At 44.3% G+C, this 20,780-nt stretch overlaps 1 pseudogene; it reads right to left on the minus strand.

The window, feature by feature from the left end:
* Positions 1 to 2,227: 2,227 nt before the first annotated feature.
* Positions 2,228 to 19,409, minus strand: LOC113081676 (BCL-6 corepressor-like; annotated as a pseudogene).
* Between the last annotated feature and the right edge of the window lie 1,371 nt (positions 19,410 to 20,780).

Here is a 20,780-nt window from a genome sequence, read left to right on the forward strand (position 1 = left end):
GTAATAGTGAAAATATTAAGCTATTCGTAAACATTTAGCTATGCATAAGCATATTCGTAAACAATTTAGATATCAGTATTTTATTTTATTTTTTTTACAAATAGTTATCATATAGTACACCGTTCATAGTTTATCTGTCAGTAAAGACCAGTTTTAGCCAAATATAAATTGTCAAAGTGTTTAGCTGCTTGTAACAATATAGCTCTTCGTAAAAGGCATTTAGTTATTATTTGAACAGTTTATATTTTCTTAAGGTTTAGATATTAATAAAAAAATATATAGTTTAGCTATTTATAAATCGTTTAGTTATTACTAGAAATATTTAAATAAATAAAAAAAACTACATTTCAACTAACAACAAAATACTAAAATGTACAAAATGCTATTTTTTCCCCCATGAGACCTGTCAGCCTTTCTTGTGGTTAGATATGAAATAAAACCACCCTCCATTTCCGCGGGCCGTTAACGGCGGGCGTTGGTTTGGGCAACGAGAGATCGGGAGGTGCGCGGAACGGGCGGCTAATGGCTTAAAACAGCACGTGTTTAGCACCTTCAGCGGAATGATTAATTAACGTGGAGATTACGGAGAGCACTTGTCAGATCGCTGATTGGACCTTAATGGCAAAGAGCCATTCTGCCTGAGAGCAGAATTACCCACAGACTCAAGCAACTGCAGCAGGATCAGAGAGAGAGAGAGAGAGAGAGAGAGAGATGGATAGGGCTCTTTCTCTCTCTCTCACACACACACACACACACACACACATAACGATAGGTTTCAATCAGCACACAAAGGCCAGTTTTGTCTGAGGCATAAAAGAGGGAGGCAACAACCAAACACAAGTGTAAATAAGCAGCACCGTAACGCAAGAGAGACGTCAGCGCCGGCGGAATGTAATGAAACTGTGTGTGTGTGTGTGTGTGTGTGTGTGTGTGTGTGTGTGTGTTGCAGTAAAACTCTTGGCTTGAGAGCTAAAGGGAGGTGAAAAAACACAAACAAGCGAACAAGAGACGTTGGGGGAAGGGAACTACAAACGTGCGTGTGTCAAAGCATGCGGTGCTGATGGAGCCGCCTGACCACTTCAAGCACAAATCTTACAAGACACACAAACACACAGCAAGGAATGGAGCACAGTGGAACGTGGCACCCCTAGATGCAAAGAAACCAAACCCACAGACACATGTGGATGCAAGTTATAGGCAGAACGAGAGAAAAGCAGAAAATAGCAGATGGGAAAACCTAAGCGTAAAACTACTTTGATTCTGACACCACGAAAGCGTGTTTTATTCTGGAGCGGCACCACTGCCTCAATGCTTAAAAATGCTCCGTAAAAATGCAATGAGAAACTTTCCCTTTCAGTGGAATTGAACGCACCGCTGCGGAGCGAGAGAGAGAGAGAGAGAGAGAGGAAGGCTGGGGGAAGGAGAGAAATCATGCGCTCGCAGCAGTAATCGCTCATTTCCTGTTCTCCGTGCCAGTCCTTTCAGACGCACTGCCGGAACTAATCCAGCTCCCCATTAATCTGCCCAAATTGGACACGGAACGCCGCGCCATTCCAGAACCCGCGGAACCACCGCCGTATTCCAGAATTGTGGAATACCGTCAAATTCCAGAACAGCGTGGAAGCTGCTAAACCGTGAGATCAGTGCATTACAAAAAACACTCAACACTGCAAAGATAATCTACGATATTTGAAGTCAACATGGAATTGGTGTTTTAATAAATAAGAGAAGTCGCTAGTCTTATTACCCATAATTCACCAATGCGCATTATTCTACAAATAAACTTAAAAACAAATAATAATAGCATTCTTTGCTTCTAAAAAAAAAAAAGATTTGGGGAAAACTGGACCATAGAGTGGCATAACGTTGCTAGAACATTGCTAGAATGTTGCGACACTCCTTCGCAAAATCAAATTAACAGAGTAACCTAATCACCCAAATTGGTGATATTGGTGTTAAATAAATGTGCTATAATAACGCCTACAAATACTACTCATTATTTATACCTTTAAAAGAGACACATGCAGATGTTTGAGAAATATGTTTTCTCTGTCTTGGAGGAATTATCATTTTTAAATAATATTTATTGCAGCAAAATTTGTTCATATTTTAAAATAGTTATGATTGGATAATTTTATCATTTATTCATGCCACTATACATATCACTGTTATAGTTTTCATTAATAACAATTGCTATATAGCTGATAGTGCTCTTTTGAATGTTTATAGGACGCGACGGAGAAAACACGAAAAACAGCGTGCCTGCGAAAGCACGGGAATGAATGCGAGCGAGAAAGGTTTGAGTGGGAGTGGAAAAGCCGAAAGGAGAAAGAGATGAGACGGCGGGTGTGTGTGTGTGTGTTTGCGCAAGCGAGAGGAAGAAAAAAAACTGTGTGTGTGTGTGTGTGTATGCGCACGCCAAGCAATCGCTCTGTGCCTGTCAGGGGCTCTCGCATGTCAGACTCGGTCTCACGCAGAAATAATGAGATGCGAAGAGAGCAGGAGAGGGCAGCCGGAGAGAGAGACGGTCGCGCGCACACGCGAGCTTACCTCATATCCCAGCCGCGCAGCTCGCTGCAGCAGAGTTTCGCCTGCGTTCTTGTTGACGATGAGTCGGCGCGCTTCGGGCGGCATGGGCCTGCTGACTGGCAGCTCCGCTGACACTGGAGGTGCGGGGGCGACCAGAGGTACGGGTACGTCCGGAACAGCGCATGGAGGGGTCGGGGGTGCCGCGGGTTGGTAGGCAGGGGAAGGGGGATGGGGTTTGACCGGAGAAATCTCGTAATCAGAAAGAGTCGCCGCTGGCTGCTTCTGGGAGAAACGTTTCACCACCTGACGGGGGAATAAACATGTGTTACTTTACAAGGCCTTTGGATTTCACACAGATATTTCAAGTCATAGCACGTGGCGGCACAAACAGGGAAAGGCGGACGTTCTTTTCCAAAGACAGAACGAAATAAAGAGCGACAGAGCTACACTCGCTTGGTGCCAAGAGACAGGCGGGATGGAGCGCTAATTAATCACAACGACGCGTTCACAGTCAGCGCCTCGGCATAATCAGAGACCCACATTTGAGATGCGAAACATTTGAATGTGAAAATGTGATCTGTTTAAAAAAAAAAAAAACGCAGTAGTGGAAAACTTAGGCCGAACAGCAGTCAGGAAACTCTGTTTCCCACCATAAACCAAGAACAAAAATGTGACTGTCAACAACGGTTCCTCGCACACATGGTCAGCAGGGTTATTTTTGGCCTGCAGTTAAACATGCCGAAACAAACGGGGACTGTTTACACCAGTACAATCCATAAACACGTTTTTAAACTGAACAAACGTGCGTGCCTCTTCCCACATCGAGCGCTTCTCTGTTTTTGGCTCTAGGCTGCGTGCTTGTTTGTGAGCTGGATGGAAAGCTGCAGACGCAGATCCGTCAGAGTGTGTTCCCCGGCAGGGAAAGTTAAACAGGAAACAACGGAAGACTTGGGCTCTCTCCCACTCGCTTTATCTCTCCCGCCTTCCGTGTGCGAGTTCTCTATCTGTGGAGCGCAGTAGGGCGGGCGGATGAGAGCTGGCTGTGTGTGTGTGTGTGTGTGTGTGTGTAGGCCGCGAGTTCATGCGAGCAGACTGAAGGTCGGGAAGGGGGGGGTGATCGGGGCGGGAACTCCACCCACCCCAGAGAGATCCACAGCGCAGCAGCTGTCAGAGAAAACACACACACATAGACACACAAACACACCGCGCACACACACACACACACACGCACACACGCACACACACGCACACACACACACACACACACACACACACACACACATATGGATGGATGGATGGATGGATGGAGATTTATATTTATATTAATATTTATTAATTAATAGTAACAATAAGAATAAGAAAAATGTGTATATAATAGTAATAATAAGTAATAAATATTATAAATGTTATTATTAATTGTTAACTTATTTTATCAAATGTATTTAAAAGTAATAATAATAAATCCTTCTACATTATTATTTATCAAAAATAGTCCAATATATTTATAATAAGAAAATATGCATAATAACAACAGTAATATATATATTATAAATGTATAACAACAAAAACAACCATTTTTAATCACCATGAAACGGTTACATTATATGATCTGTTTTAATAATAAAAATAATGATCATATTTATATAAATAATAGGGAGAATTAAAAATGTGTGTATTATTACAAAAATAATAATCATAGTTTTGTTTTGAAAATGTTTTGTAAAAAGATAAAACATTAAAAAAAAAAAAGTTAAAGGAAAAATAAACCTATTTCAGCAAACCACTAGACACAAACTGATACGAGTCATTTTTCCCAATTGAGGACATCCCGTATGTCCCCAAAGGCAGGTTTTGGAAAAAGTAGTTCACTTTGCAAACCAAGTAAACCCGCACACACTGTATTGTGTAAACACCTACATAATATTGTCATAGGAGTGTGTTTGTCTGCTGTAAACGCTGTGGACTCAAGGTGTGTGTGTGTGTTTTGTGTTCGGCTGCAGAATGCAGGCTACGTGTGTGTGCTCTACATCTGCGTGCGGGGAGAACACAGGCGGTGTTATTTAAAGAATGCACAGCGAGTTCACTGGGGAATCATTTTCCTTGACGGAGAGAGAAAGAGACCAGATTCTGACCCGGCCTTCACTTCTCCCCTCCCCCTCGCTCGCATCTCTCCGCTGGGAGTCTGCCTTTCAGCACGAGAGGAGGTCAAAGCAACCGCGCTCTGAACACACACGCTTTGACCCCCTCCCGCGTCCGTTGAGCAGTCTTAGAGAGCCGCAGTGCTTCCCTAATTGGAATGATTAACATTGTTGTGATTGGAGACACGTTTTTAAACGGTTCCTCACTGAGCCCGGGGAAAACGCCTGGGTTGTGAGCCAAAGCAAAGAGCACCGCTAGCCTCTCTCGCACAAAAACAAAAGAAAGGACGTCCTTATGCAGATAAACGAGCATCTCGACCTTCTGTGATCGCACTGACATGTGTCTCCAACACTCACCTTGTGTTGGTGGGCGGGGCTGAGTTCAGGACATTCCTCATTGGTCGACTGCGACAGCATCCTCCGCTCCTGTTGGCCGAGGTGCTTGGTCTTGCACTGCCGCTTGCCCTTTGGTTTTTCAGGGTCGCTGTGCCAGCGCATACGAGATGGGAAGGTGCCTTCAGGGTCTGGAGAGGGCAAGGAGGATCCCAGTGATTTGCGGTGCTCCTTTAATCGCTGCCGTTTTTCCGAGAGGTGAGATGGAATCGAGGAGGAAAACTTCCGTATGGTATCGGCACAGAAGCCGTCAGAGAGCACCGGAACTGCAAGAGAGAAAGAGAGAAATTAAAAGAGTTGGCAAATATTATTCTCATGTTTAAATGTGAAAATCGGAACATTTTTGGCCCGTTTCTGCATTAGGTGGAGAATCTTACGGAATTCTTCAAATTCTGTAAAATGCATTAAAATTAGCGGAGAATGTTACAGTGGGGAGGAAAATAAAACAAAAAATAATACAAAATCAGTTGAATTGAAAGTTAAACATTTGTGTTTGTGCCCTTCCTGCACTGATTGTTGTGAAAAAGCAACGTAATCTTCAAAATGTGAAAATTTGGTAAAATGTATTACAATTAGCTGAGAATATTGCAGTAAAATTAAAAGAATAATGTAGCTAAATTCAGGTAAATGTTAGTAAAATAAACAAAATGAATATTTAATTTCTGCGCCAATTGTGAAGGAAAATCTACGTAGTACAAAAAAATTATTAAATTAGCTGAGAATACTACAGTAGAATAAAAAAAATCAGTTGAATGAACAAAATATCTAATAAAAGTCAAAATGGTGGGAAAAAAGATGAACAAATATCTATGAAGTCTTTTGTACCTTTTCTGCACTGGTTGTGGCAGAATTCTAACGTAAATTTGCTGAAAATGTTACAGTAGAATGAAACAAATTCAGCTGAATGAGACAAATGTCAACATATTTAATGAACATTCAAAGGGTGGGAGATGCATAAATGCAAATGTGTTGTCAAAATAATAAAAGCATCAAATAAATAAAAAAATACTCCAGAATTGTGTAGCCGCAGATTATATGAACATAGAAAACAAAATTTTCATTGTAAATTCTATAATAACTAATTTCATAAAAAAATCTAACTGAAAGGAAACATCAGAAAGATAAATAGCAAGAACACAAATTTGGTTCGTGCATTTGCAAGATATTCCATCTCGGGCAACACACACAAATATCAAACCAACAGAAGCTTCCTTAAAGTCTCGTTAAGTAATTCAGACTGACAGGAGAAGAGTGAACAGCAGCAGGCTGACCGCTTCATAAGGGACGGACAAAGGACGAAAAGGTTTACAAAAACTGATGCATCCTTTCCTTCGTCTGCTTTCTATTTTGCATCATGTGACCAGAGCTCAAGCAAGAGAGGCGCGTTTAAGTGATAACATCAACCGGCGGAGAAAAACAGAAGGGAAAAGAGGGAAAACATGAAAGGAAGAGCAAGATAAGACAGGGAAATCAAATGAAAAGGGAAGCAACAGCGAACGGAAAAGGAGAAATGACGGACAGATGTAAAAGTGGAAGAATAGAGAGAGAAATGCAGCAGCGAGGGAAAGAGATGATGAAAGGGTGAGCGCAAGGCCGAGAGAGTGAGAGAGAGAAACCGAGCACGCTCCACATCTGTTCCATTATTCATCATATTCCCCATTCAGTCACACACACACACACACACACACACACATATATAAAGCCAGTGAGAGCCCCACCACACAGAGGAAATTTCTCTCACGCATGCAAGCAAGAACAGAGGATGCCAAAGACAGAAGACCACATAGCCAACAAAAACACATACTACCTACTACCAAAAACACCAGGCCAAGTATCAAATTACCAAATTTGGGCGATAACCAGATTTTTGCTAACAAACGTTCTTTAACCGATTAACAGATCAATGATATAACAATATAGAAACAAGATAAGTGTTTATTTTAATTAAATATTCAAATATTCCATTCTTGGTAAAAAACAAAATTCAAATTTGGTTGAATGTTTGCAAATTTGGTAGGATTTTTGGCAAATTTGGTAGGATTTTTGGCAAATTTGGTAATTTTTTTGGCAAATTTGGTACAATTTTTGGTATTTTTCTGATTAATCTAATAGTTCGGCCCAAGACAAAAGCACATTGGAGAACCTTCAACACGCAGACCACAAATTGTGCAACTTTTCACATTTGGTGTGTGCGTGTTTGCGCACAAGAACCCATCCTCTTGGGCAAACTGTTCCAGCCTGTGTGAAGTGCTCCTCTCCTTCAACAGGCTAATTAAAGTCCTACCCCGAGAACCCTTGAGACCGGATTCACCACACCTACCCCCCCACACACACACACAGAAGTGTGCGTGCTCTGCAACCTAAGTGAATCACTCAATTAGCAAAAGGGGAGCAAAGACCTTAATGCCTTTAAAAATCAACAGAACAAAAGCAGTGCGCTAAAAACGCACACACACACCCTGGGGCTTACAGCGGAGAGTCGTGCATCACTGGCATGTGTGTCTTGTCTCTCACACCTTGTCATAGACAACACAAATTAGCCTGCGTGTGTGTACGAATTCCCTCGGCTGAAGAGCGAGAGTGTGTGTGCGGTGGGAGACGGATTTTGACAGGGACATCTGGGGGATATTAGCCTCCCATTAGCACACAACTGGGCACACACACACACACACACACAATAATGCATTAACTAGCAAACCATCTCTTAGCATCAGTAAAACCAAGATTCATATGTATAGGACATATTACTCATACAGTGAGTGAGGGATAGAATGAGATAAAGAGTCTCGTCTCTCGTCTTGCTGCTCTCTAATCCTCCTGACAGCACAATATCCAGCAGCCGAGATACTGACGGGCAGCCACACACACACACACACACACACACACACACACACGTTGTTATTTGCACAGTTGTGGAATCTCATGGCTCATTACTCTGCGGCATGCGCTTTCTCGGCGATGCTTATATACCAACAAGGAAGCGAGCGCCTGAGAGTGTGTGTGCGTGCGAGAAAGTGCGAGCATGGCTTGTCAATCAACAAGAATCATTATTGCTATCCCAAAGCCGCAGACATGGGGCGACGTGCTCTGCTTTCCTCTAATCTGCCTCTCCCTACTGCCTCGCTCTTGTCTTTCACCTCAGTTCTCCCCTCAGCGCTCCGTATCCTCTTTTCATCTCTCTCACTCCTTCTCTTCCACTCTTTCCTTCTGCTTTCTAACAGCCGCTCGTTCCCTTTCTCTTTGTGTCTCATTTGTTCATGCTGCTTGTGTCTCCCCGCTCAGTTCTCTCCTTCTGGGTCCTTCTCTGACCTGCATAACTTAATGAGACTTAGTCTGAGCTGAGAGCACCATTTACATTCCTGCCAATCGAAGGAAACAGGGTGTAGTATGTAGGGCGTAGTATGTGAAAGGACGTAGTTTGTATAGTATAGGTATAGGACGTAGAATGTAGTATACATGTGTATACAAATTTAACATTATGTAGTAAGTTAGGTGTAATGTTTACCATGTAAAGTTTAGTGTGTACTATACTAGATATGAGAAGGTTGTATGCCATAGTACGTCGTTTTGTGTAAGACAAAACATATAGGAGGTAGGGTGTAGTGTGTTGACTATAGTATGTAGTATGAAAGAATGCAGTTTGTTTGATATTGAAGGGCATAGTGTGTAGGATGTAGTACATATGTGTAGGGTATATACTGAAGTATTGGTGTTCCTGTAGCTCAAGTGGTAGAGCATTGCGCAAGGTTGTGGGTTCGAATCCCAGGGAACACGTTAGGTAAAACTGATAGCTTGAATGTACTGTAAGTCGCTTTGGATAAAAGCGTCTGCTAAATGCATAAATTTAATTTCAAGTATATAGGAGGCATTTATCAGTAAGTAGTGTATACTATGTAAAGTATAGTGTGTAAGCCTTGTAGTGTGTAGATTGTATGCCATAATATGTAGTTTTAAGCATACAGATTATAATATGTATTGTGTATACACCATATGTATTAGCAACTCTCTATGGCCTGTAATCTATCTATGTTGGATGTAAGGCCATAATATTTAGGGTGTATGGAATAATTTGCAGGTGTAAAAGGTAGTGTGCAAAGTATAAATTAGGGTATAAGATGTAGTTTTTTTTTTATCCTGCATCGATAGATTCTACATAGACCGTATTGTGTAGATTGCAATGAATAGAATGTAGAGATGTAATATGTAAGGCAAGTGTAGCGTATATGCATTAAGTGTAGTATGCAAGCCATCTGTAGGGTGTAGTATGTAGTTTGTGGTGCATAAGCAGCAGCTCTTTCTGTTTTGGCATTCTTTACCTGAATGGTTTGTGCATGGCTAAATGAGGAAACCGTTTAGTCATGCAAATAAATCAGGATAACAGACGACAAAACCAATTTACTCCGTTGTCCCCTGCCATCAAGTCTGTGGTCCTCTTGACATAAGTGTCCTCTAAAGATTTGCACGGACAGGCTTCTCCGTTCTACCCAGAATGCTCTGGTCTCCACTTACAACGTGCATTTAAATGATACAAAATAGGAGGACGTACCTGTATTGGACTCTGCGTATTCCAGCTGGTCCTTAGTCCAGCCTTTCTCCACTTCTGCTTTCCTCTTCACCCCCTTCTCTTCAAATCCATTCGCTTTGACCTTTCGATCCACAGCGGGGACACCGTGGGCGACTCTCGGGACCTCTGAGGGACAAGGGTCAAGCTTTTCCCTCCTGGCGGTTTGGAGTTGTGGAAGAGAGGCTTTGGATGTGGGAGACAGACCCATGTTGGGAGCTCCGAATTGCGGCCGGTCATGGTTGAGCTGTCCCTGTCTGTCCCACAGTTCCTGGAGATTATGGAGGTGGTGGGGCTTACTGAGCCGAAGACCTGTCAACTCGATACACACCTTCAGATTCTTCACCTCCTGCTCGGAGGGCTGCGGCCACACGTCTGTGGAGAGAGATAGAAGCAATCCGTTTATACCTTATGTTAACATTCAGCTCGGATGATCCGATCTTAAGTGGACATCTGGGACGATTTGCTGGATACACCTGATTTACCATGTACCTCAAATCAAAGAATTTGTGACTGGTGTTGGGAAGGTTACTTTGGAAATGTAATACGTTACAGATTACAAGTTACCGTATTTATAGTGTAACTATTTCTATTACTTTATTAAAGTGACCGATTACATTTGGAGTATTTTTCTACAATTTCGAACGAATGTTTTCAAATGTTAATCATTTTGAAACATTTAAAGCAGGCAGGGTTAACCTTACAGTAGTAATCAACACTAATTACTGTCAGACTTTAAAATCCTTCATCGCTTTTATGAAGAGCACAGCCACCACAAAATCAGACTTTAACACCTGTTTTTACTTTGAGATTATTCGGAGGTTGAATACAGGTTTAAAAATCAGAAGATAGTTTAATGAATTTGAAATGAAATCTTTGCACAGCTATGAACAGGAAACACTGGTATCTAACATTGCTTTGGAGTGAATCTTAAAGCATACACAAACCCAGGCTTGTGTCCCAAGCTCCTCAAACATTGGTGTCTTGTATTTTAAAGCAGTCAGTGCAATTTGGGAAAGAAATCAATCAAACCTAAATGTGTGAGAAAACATTCAGCTGTAACCCCTCTTGTAATAGTAAACATTTTCATAATTACATCTTTTTTCTCAGTAACTAACACATTATAGTTATGTTTATTATGTAATTAAATTACGTAATTCCACTACATGCAACTTGTTACTCCCCGATGTATACATACATTGCGTACTAAACTGTGCCCAAATTTCTTAATCATTCAGGCATAATTTGTCTTTATATGAACATAAGCTGTTGCTTGACTGACATATTTAGGATGCATTAGGCTGTATGTTATGAATGCACTGTAGCTATAGACATCTCTGACCACCAAAAGTTCAAAATGCATCCCGAGAATTGGATCGTAATGCATCTCCACAATGCACTGCAACCCATTAACAGCTGAATTTAGCGATGTTCAGTTGTGTCAGTGCAAAGTAGAGCAGGAATTGTTTTCCAGTTGTTAACAGCCGTTACCTTCTAGAACACAAACACCCACCAGTTTGATAGCTTTTAAAATGAAAGTGCAGAGCTGAACAGACACCCATGTTTTGCTGACAAAAACAAGCTTTCTGGGACAAGTTTAAGCGATGCGAGTTTATACAAAGGTTGTTTTGATGTCTGAAAACGCCCTTTAGACTGAGCACAAAGAGAGAGTAGGGCAGAGAACGCCCAGCAGTTGTGTTTATTTGGACCATGTGACGGCAATAAACAAAAATCAAGACGAATTGAAAAGACCAGGGAAAGGATCAAAGCTGGAGCAAGCAAAGGAAAAGGAGCAGCGAGAGAGTAAGATGTGTCAGGAGGTCTGCGATAAGATGAAAGACAGAGCAGACCATCCACTACTTGAAGCTTGCGGAAAGAACAGGGATGAAGAGACGGAAAAAGAGGACAGACATGCTGAAGGACACTAGAGAGAGAGACAGACAGCCCGGTTGTCTACCTGAAATCAGTCTCGCTCTCTTCGCCGCGATGCCATTATCGTCCTCTCCTCTCGTCCGTCTCTCTCCATCTCTCTCTTCTGCGGTGTGCAGGCAATCAGGGTGGCCTTGGCTCGGTTCCAAACCAAATGCACGTTTTCTGGCCGTCGCCGTGCCAACAGACCCCTCCTCCTCTCCTTTCACGTCCCTCGCTCTCTTCTCCTCTGCTCGGCGGGACTGTGGGACATCGGCTGGTGGGCCGCACCGCTGAAGCACGGGAACTCTGTTGTTTGCACATGTTGGCGTCGCACCTGCGTAGCCACACAAACACAATTGGGTTAGTCCGACACATTGCGTCACCAACGCGTTTTCAAAGTTCAAAAGAAGCGCGACAAACCAGAGAGTAGACAGAGAGAGATAGAAAGGAAAAGACTATAGAAAAACAACGCTGTCCCCCCTAACCTGGACACTTGTGTGTTTGCGCTAACTACACCACACCCATCCCACACAGGGAGCTAGACGGCAAACAGGGACGCACTTGCTCGCTCTCTCCGCGAGCTTAAATTAGCCCGAAACATCCGTGCCAAGAGCGCAAAGCGGCAACCCAACTCTAGTCTCCTCTGCTTCCCCCTTCCTCTCTCTCTCCTCCCCCTCTCCTGCTTTCTGCCGTTCTGTGTGTGGCAGTGAAAAGCGCTCCTTGAGAATGTCTCCCAGCAGCTAAGAGCAGCAGCGCAGATCAAAGACAGGCGCTAGGGGCTCACGCTCCATACCGCCCGCTTCTCTCTTTCACACACACACGCACACACTCGCGCCATATATAGCATCACATACACGTCCTAAAATCATGCACTCATACATTACACAGCTAGCTGACACCGTATAAGTCACACATAAACCAAATCTATCAAATCTACTAAAAATACACATTCCACAAAATTAATAAAAAATGGTGCAGAATCATGCATACCAAATGAATCGTTTAACGCGCGCTTGATGCAGAACAGAACTAACTTTATACTGGCCTGGGTAAGAATGCAGCCCACCCTGCCCCGGGCTCTCACAGACACGCACAAAGCATGTGACTAACACCACATGCATCCCATAATTCATGGCAATGTGTGCACCATAGCAACTCTGAACCAAAACAGATCACCATGGTAACATCATTCGCGTCACCCGGAGAGAGTTAATGTGGCCATTCTGAGAGAGCGAGAGAGAGAGAGAGAGAGAGAGATGTTGAAGGACAGTCGGGGCATAAAAATCAAGAGAGGACCGAAGGACATGAAACATCCTCAAAGGACGCACAAAGTCAAATAATCAATTACTTGAACTGTATAGATTGATAAACAGAATGGTATTCGACAACTTAAAACTACAAAAGAAGGTTTTCTGTAGCATTTTCACCTTCAAAGCTTCACAGGAACTGCCGGTCTGCCGAGCGCACTCTGTTTATGTAATCCAGAGCACTGTTAATTGTCCGTGTGGCTGACACACATGCGAGCGTCCGCGTGCGCACACACACTCTAAACCAATATTCACAGGAAACGCCTCGCCTCTGTGAAAGCCACCAGGGAGTGCGAGGTCACATAGCTGCAAAGTGTTGATTTGGAAATCTGATGGCATTAGGCCATAACCAAAGCTCAAGTGGAAAAAACAAGAGCCAAAACAACAGAGAGAGAGAGAGAGAGGGAGAGATTCAGAGCATGTGCATGTTTATGTGAGCGCTTCCTGTTTGAGGGTGGCGGTGGCGGAAGCCATGTTTACCACGTCGTTTCCGCTGGTTTAACGCTGTTGCATGGAGCGCCACAGCACAGGGACCGTCCCTAGTGACAAGGGAAGGAAATGTAAGGGGGGTTGGGGGGTGAAGAACGAGCAAGTGCCTTTGAATCTGGGATGGATACTGAAGATTGTAGGAGATTGGACAAAGGGACAGCAGATGGAGGAAATGCTTGAAAAAAGGCAGCCTGCGAGCAAGACGAAAGTTAGAGACATTTCACGGAAGACGGAGAAAGAAAATAAAAGCGAGCGCAGGAGCGGGAGAGGGATTGCGTTTGTGTGTGTGTGTGTGAGCATCTTACCGTTGTGCTGCTCGGTGTGATCGGAGAGGGCCGAAAGGGCTGCGGAGGGCCTGGAGCTTGGCTGGCTTCGTTCCCAGTCTCCCGCTCCGCACTGGCTCTCTGCCAGCTCCCTCTCTCTCTCCTGCTCTCTCCCCAGTCCGGGCGCTGTAGACGACACACACCCCTCCTTTTCCTTCAGCTCCAGCTCCGAGAAACGCATCATCGCACGCTACACAGACACACACACACACACACAGCACAATCGTGAAACCAGATCCAGTGTTACGAGCACCAGCTGTAAAGCCTGTCTCTCGTGTGCTCCAGTACAACAAAAATAGAGGGGAAAAACAGAATAAAACTTGCATAAAATAAATCTGCAGTGAGAGTAGAACAGGAGCTAAAGCGCATTAGAGTAAATGTAGCAAATGCATATCAATAACTTATAACAAAAACTAACTGATATAGGTGAAATCAGGGTATTCATTTTACTCATATTTGACCATGCAATTTTCAGGGCCCCTCAGAAAGGGGGAAAAGGAAGGAAATAAAGTCTAACTTCACAACCGCCTGTGGGCGCAAAACCAAGTGTTACTCATTTCAACTGATTAGTAATTTAAAAATAAAATGAACTGACCTCCCAAAACGCAGCTGGTTGACTTAAATTACTGTCCTCTTGTGATATTCCTTCCATCTAAGCAATCAGAATGGGGCTCAATGTCTTTTTCAATTATTTGAATTGAATATTTACACAAATTTAACACATCTGCAAACAAACATTAATTTACCCTCATACACAAAAATATGGGGAAATGCATGATATAGTTGAGAATGCGATGGCTTCTTTAAATGATAGAAACTTTAATGTAAGATATGTGGAAATGTGTAAAAACATACTGGGCTTATTTAAAAGGACTTTCCATAATGTGTGGGCTATCTGAAATTAGGGCATTGTCTTCCATCAGCCTCTCCCTTGCTCTCCCTCCGCAGCGAGACTATGTGTGTGCGCGCTAATGACTCTGCCAGTCGGCGAGTGCTCTGCTCGCTGCTGCTGGTAAGAACTCTAATCTTCCCCATCAGGAAAGAATGGGCTGGATTTCACTTAAGCTGGAAGGGCTGCCACCATGCACATAGCTAGTGGGGGCCTAGTGGTTTGCATGTGTAAAGAGAGAAACAGAGTGCAAGATGGAAGAGTGTAGGAAAGGGTGTGTGATTATGTTTTGGTATGCCCAGCACAAACCGGTCTCCAGGGCTCACCTGCAGGTTAACAGTTGCCTGCAGCATTATGTGCTAGCAAGGCCACGACATGCATGCACTCACACAAACACTCAGCAGCTGAGCTTCCGCACGACTGGGCAAAGCAGCCACTAACGGCACTTTATGTTAACCCTTTCAGCCATTGACTGAACCACACACTCAAGTGTGTGTGCTCTTGTACAAACACCCAAGTTCTCTCATGCTAACTGAGTAGAACTGGTGCCATTAAAGCCTGTTTGACAGATTCACAGCAGGGGCTCAGAAACTGCTAGAAAGAGAGAGCAGGAGAGGGAGTGTGGGTTGCGGAGATCTGTAATTAGCAAGGCGTTCAATATGGAAGTAAGATACGGGTGCCCGTTCAAAGCCGGAACTAAGGTCATTGAGCTATTTTTAAAGAGAAGCTGTAAATCTCAGGATGTCTGAGAACTTTATCTAATTCAATGACAGTTACTGGTACATGAAGAGTTGACCAGGGAACAAAAAATATATGATGTGTTTTTACATTATAGCACTCTTACTTGACCTTATGTGATCTGAATGCTTCTCAACTGAAAGTGTGACAATGACATGTGACATGCTCTAAAACTGCACAAACATCCCAACTGACATACATGAATTGCAGAACTCACCTGCAAAGCTCGCTGTTCCCGGCTTAGTTTACTGGAGTCTGCATACAGCTCAGTGGTGACGCACTTGAAGCGGTCTCCAACATAGCCTGAGGAGTTGGCTATTCTCTTGGCCAAGCTGGATTTCTTGCTTTTAGACAAGCCATGTCCTTCCTCATCATCCTCATGGGACTCTGCATCTTCTGGTACATCCTTGCCCAGGTCCACATATTGTCGATTAGCGTGGGTGCCGATCAACCTTGAAATCACCACCATCAGCTCGAGCCCTTTCACCGGAGGTTCTGGCACAGCGCAGTGTGTGCTCTTCCAACATGTCAGGTAGTGGGCTATGCTCAGAGGAGCTTTCCTCACTCTGGCTCTGCACAGGAGAGTCAGACTGATTCTGTGGCCGAAGCGGACTGCATACCTCTGCCCGCCGCTCTGAATCAGTTGGCCAGGATACGGCAGGCTGGCCGGAGCGCAAAATCTGCATGAGCTCTGGCTCTTTCTCCTCAGAATTACTGCCACTCTCATTCCCCATCCCTGTCCCACTGCCGACTGGCTTAGCTGGCTCTTTGCATTTGGCATCGATGGCACTATGTTTGTCTGGCTCTGGACTGCCATCTGTCTCATCTTGGACCAGGTCGATACAGACAATCTCCTCTTTATTCACTGTGTGATGCTTGCTCTGAGACCTTGAGCCAAAAACTTCTTGCCTCTCTGACTCCCTCTCAGATTTGTAGCTTGGGTCTGTGTCAGTGATGCTTTGGCGCTTGTACAGAGCCTCATTGTGATGCCAAGGCTTGTCCAGGGGTCTGTGCCTCAGTTCCAGACGCTCAGTGACTTTGTGGTCCAGGGGCAGGTGGGGAGACATTAGTGGATGGACCATCTCTTGTGAGTCATGGTAGGTCAGATATTCTCCATGACTGGGTGGGATTCCATATGGGATGCTGGGTTTAGGTGGTAAACGTGCTGAATACAGACTGTTAGTGCTAAGCAGAACAGGATGAGGGTACACTGGCCCTTTTCCTGACAACTGCAAGTGGGAAAGGGAAAGACTCTCGGGTACTGGGTATGAGAGATATCTGTTAGAATATGCTAAGCTGGGAGAAGATAAGTTTCACCCTGAGGCATGTAGAGATGGCTTGGAGCATGCCCATTTTCCAAATGTGATTGCTGAGGCTTAAAGCCAATTTCAGGGGTTTCAGGTTTTTTGAGTGTCTTTGAGGGCTTTGTAGCTGTTGGGGTCTTTTCTGGTGGGGTGGGAACTGACTTTGGCCATTCTCCGTTATTCTTGGGAGAAGGTGAGACAGATGATGGCCGAGATGCTGTTGTCAAGACAGTAGGGGCAGAACTTGGGATTGAGCCATTGTTTTGGTTGTCAATTCTGGGACACGAGGAAACTTCTTGACTGTGGCACCACATGTTCAAGATTCTTATTCTTGATGATGCTGGAGCCTTTGTTTTGACTTGCCTCAGAGCTGATTGTCTGGGTAGGACTTGGCACCACCCAGGAAGATGTTAAAGTGCTAATTATCTCAGGCCTTTCTGGAGTTTTAGAAGAAGTGCTTAATGTAGAGGATGATGGAGAAAGAGTTTCTTTTAAAAGTTCCCTGTTTTGGGAAAGTCCATAACGGGCAGTAGGGGAATAGCCAAGCTTGGCTAAGGCCTCTAATTTGGGGGGGTATCCATTGGTAGGTCCTTCGAAGTCCATGATTTTGGCAGACAAGTCTAAAGGCTTGTCTGCTGGGTCTTTGGTAATAGGCCCCTGTTGAGGTGGTTTCTCAGAAGAGGTCTTAACAGGTGAGCTGCTGCTCTTTCTTTCATTCCCCATACCTCTGTTGGACTCAATGGTTGCCTCTTTGGCTTTAGACTTCTGGCTAGTAGGCCGAATTGGAGAGCGAAGCTCTTTGGACATGCTGCTAATGTATACAGGGTGAGCAACCGATGGTGAAGATGACGAGGATGAGGAAGGACTTCTGTACAGAGGCTTTTGAGATGGGGGAGGGGGTGGTGGTGCTGCAGGCGTCTGAGAGGGACGTTGTGTATGGCGGGGCGGCTGCATTACAAGTGAAGTACATGAGTCTACTGTGACTATGGAACTGGAGCTGCTGCTCACACCAACACTGATACTGTTGCTAACATTGCTGCTAGTGCTGCTTGTGTTTTTGCTGGATGGTGTCCTGATGGACTTGCTGTTGTTGGCACTGTTTCCACTGCTGCTGTGCTGCCTATCACTAGGTGACTGGTGGTGGGGCTGGGTCTGCTGATGTATGGTCTGCTGACCAAATGCTGAGGGCTCATGGTGAATCCTTGGACCAATACTCTGTATCGTTTTGTCCTGGTGGTGCATCATAGGTGACAATGCAGAAGGGGCAACAGTCGCAGTGGGGATCCTGAGAGGAGGAGCAAGGGGTGAAGATATAGGGTGCAGGGGGATAGGGGGGCATGTAAAACAAGCGCTCCGTACCAGCTGCACTGCCTCCTGCACATAAAGACTGGTAGGCCAGATGCTGGGGAAGGTAAGGTGGCGGTTGTGACAGGATTGATGCTTTATACATGTTCAAAGTAGTGTATTTACTGGAGTCTAAGAAGGAGTACATTCCAACTTCCATGGTAGGGATTCATCCAGGGAACCCGCAGATAGCTGCTACCACCATTGAGACTCAATTCTGGGGGCTTATCTGCTGGTATGACCCGTCTGTCCAACCCTAAAGCATCTGCACCAGTCCCAGGCAAAATCAGTGGCTTTTGAATCCCAGGAGGGGAACTTTTATAAAGTCCAACGTAACTGTTTGCGTTTTTTCTGCTGTCGAGGAGACACATCTGGTTTGTTAGAGCAAGTCAGGGATCCTGTCACCAACATAGCCCTTTTCGGTTGGCAGGGTCCGAATTCCTGGTGGATAAATCATCCCGCCATGAACATGGAGGCTCTCCCGCATCAGGCTGGCCCGATCGATGCCAAGTGCACTGAGAGGGTTCATTCTGCAGGTTGTACTCGCATCCACCTTGGACAAAAGAGCAGAGAAGTGGTAAGTGTGGGGAGGAGAGGGAGTGCAGAATAAGACAACAAACAAAGAGCAATAAGATTCAGACAATGAATAGACAAGTGAACAAAAGGCCAATACAGATTAACAGCAGGTTCAAGCCATCCAATCTTTATCGCCCTTCACTAAATGAGAGGGCATATTTATCACTGAAATAAGAGACTGCATGTGATAAGGAACACAAAAATGAATCACAGCACATGACAGACACCACAAGTGGTCATTTTATATAAACATCAGACTCTCTTATTAAAAGGTCATAGAGAAAAGCATCTCCAAGCATCTCTTTCTAATCGCAAACTGATTCATACAAAGCAATCTGATGATATTCCCACAACCTTAAAAAAGCTAATAGGAAACTGCAAGGACGTCACAACACATTGCACTAGTCAAGGTCAGAACAGGCGAATGCAGAAAATGTTTTTAAATGTCAGCTTCAGCAAGGCTATAGTGTGGGAAACGCAGCAGCCTTGATGTATGCTTTCTGGACAGTCCGGAAGACAGCACAGATTGGTCTTCCCATCATACCTGAGAGCGACCTCAGAGTCAAATTATGCCAGTCCTGGCTTGTGCATTCTGAGAGAATGCATCTGTCAACAATGGAAAATGCTAATGCAAGAAAACAGGCTATTACACACTTTGCTAGCATGACAGGTTGATATATTTCAATGTGAGAGGGGATAATTTGAAGTTTGTCTCTGAAATGACACAAAGCTGTTCTCACACGACTAACTAAAAGAGAATATCTGTTGTTTACATGCATGAGTATGTATTAAATTAAATGCTTACCATGCTTTGAATGAGGACTCGATTTATCTGTTAGTTCTCAACAGATTCCCTGGTTTTCACCATCCCATAAGGATAATTTTCTGTTAGAGAAAAACAAAAAGCAAAGATATTATACATCATGCAGCTCTTGAGACAGAATATTTACCACATTCTATTATTTATTCGAATACCGTTTTCATTTCAGGGTAAACACAATGAACCACAGTGAAAATGAACCTTGATCACTGAGTGGAGAAATTGGCATGCTACCACTAACATGAGCAGAAATAGGGAAAATGAGAAACACATCCACATGCCTTCTTCACCACGAATGGTCACTGGGCCACCTGCCTTGTTATCTCAGAGCAAGTGCTCTGATAAGGAATCCCTCTGTGTTCTGTACTCACAGAAACCAATGTGTGTGTGTTTGGGGGGGGGGGGGTCTATCATTACAGCGGAGAAATCAACAATCAAAAGCCGCCCCCTCCCCCGAAATACTGCCGCCCAGCCCCACGGCTTGGCAAGACATTACAGCAGAGCTTTGTTGAGTAGGCGAGTAGCGCCTCTGTTATTGATGGCTCTACAGACTCCACATTTCAATAACGCAGACCCAGAGCTTATCTAGAGACATGGCCACAGTCGCTGCTATTGAAGGAGTGAGACAGTTTGCCCTCTGTCATCAATCAAACCAACCTACACACATACACACACACAGATGTGCATGCATCACTCCCATAGCAACCTGTCATGCACAACAGCTTTAATGCATAAGCAGAATGTATTAATACAAGTACAATCTATCCCTAAAAGCGGTTGCATTTATGCAAAACAGTAAAAGATGCATTGCTATTCAGGCCAAGCACATGCACGTGAGGAGCCCTCTTGCATTTACAGCGAAGTTGAATTATTGTCCTATAACTACACCAGCATTAAGCCGCCATTAAACTTAATAAACGTAAATTCTGCCCCTGTTCCCGGAGCGTGTGCCCCCCTTCCCCCATGCATGCTCCTCTGCTCGCAAAGCCTAATCCGACCCTGCCGTGGGGAGCGCAGCAGAAACCCACTCGCCTTGGCTATTCAGTCACGTTCTCTGCGCTCTCATTTTCCGTCCCCTCTGTGACCCGCTCTTTCATTGCGCCAGCGGGGGCGAGGACATTATGCATTTGAGGGGCGCTTCGGTAAGAGGGGTACTCACCCCCCACGGAGGAAAGAAACCTCCGCTCTCAAAGACATCAATCACAAGCCATGCTCGCCGGGCGCTTTGTCTGCCATTTAATGCAGGTGAGCCAACACTGAATCGAGCTGCATGGGCTGTTTTAACTTTGTTTCTAATCACCTTGGCTTTCAAACTAAACAAAAGACTATACAAAAGTTAAACTTTGCTACGTATTTTACGTTCTTAGCCCCGACATTATTATTTCATGCATGGGCAGAAACGGAATGGTTTGTCGTTCATGCTGCTCAAGAAAATAATGCTGCAATTTTGCAGCGCGT

The sequence above is a fragment of the Carassius auratus genome, unplaced genomic scaffold, assembly GCF_003368295.1.
Source record: "Carassius auratus strain Wakin unplaced genomic scaffold, ASM336829v1 scaf_tig00034937, whole genome shotgun sequence".
NCBI lineage: Eukaryota > Metazoa > Chordata > Actinopteri > Cypriniformes > Cyprinidae > Carassius > Carassius auratus.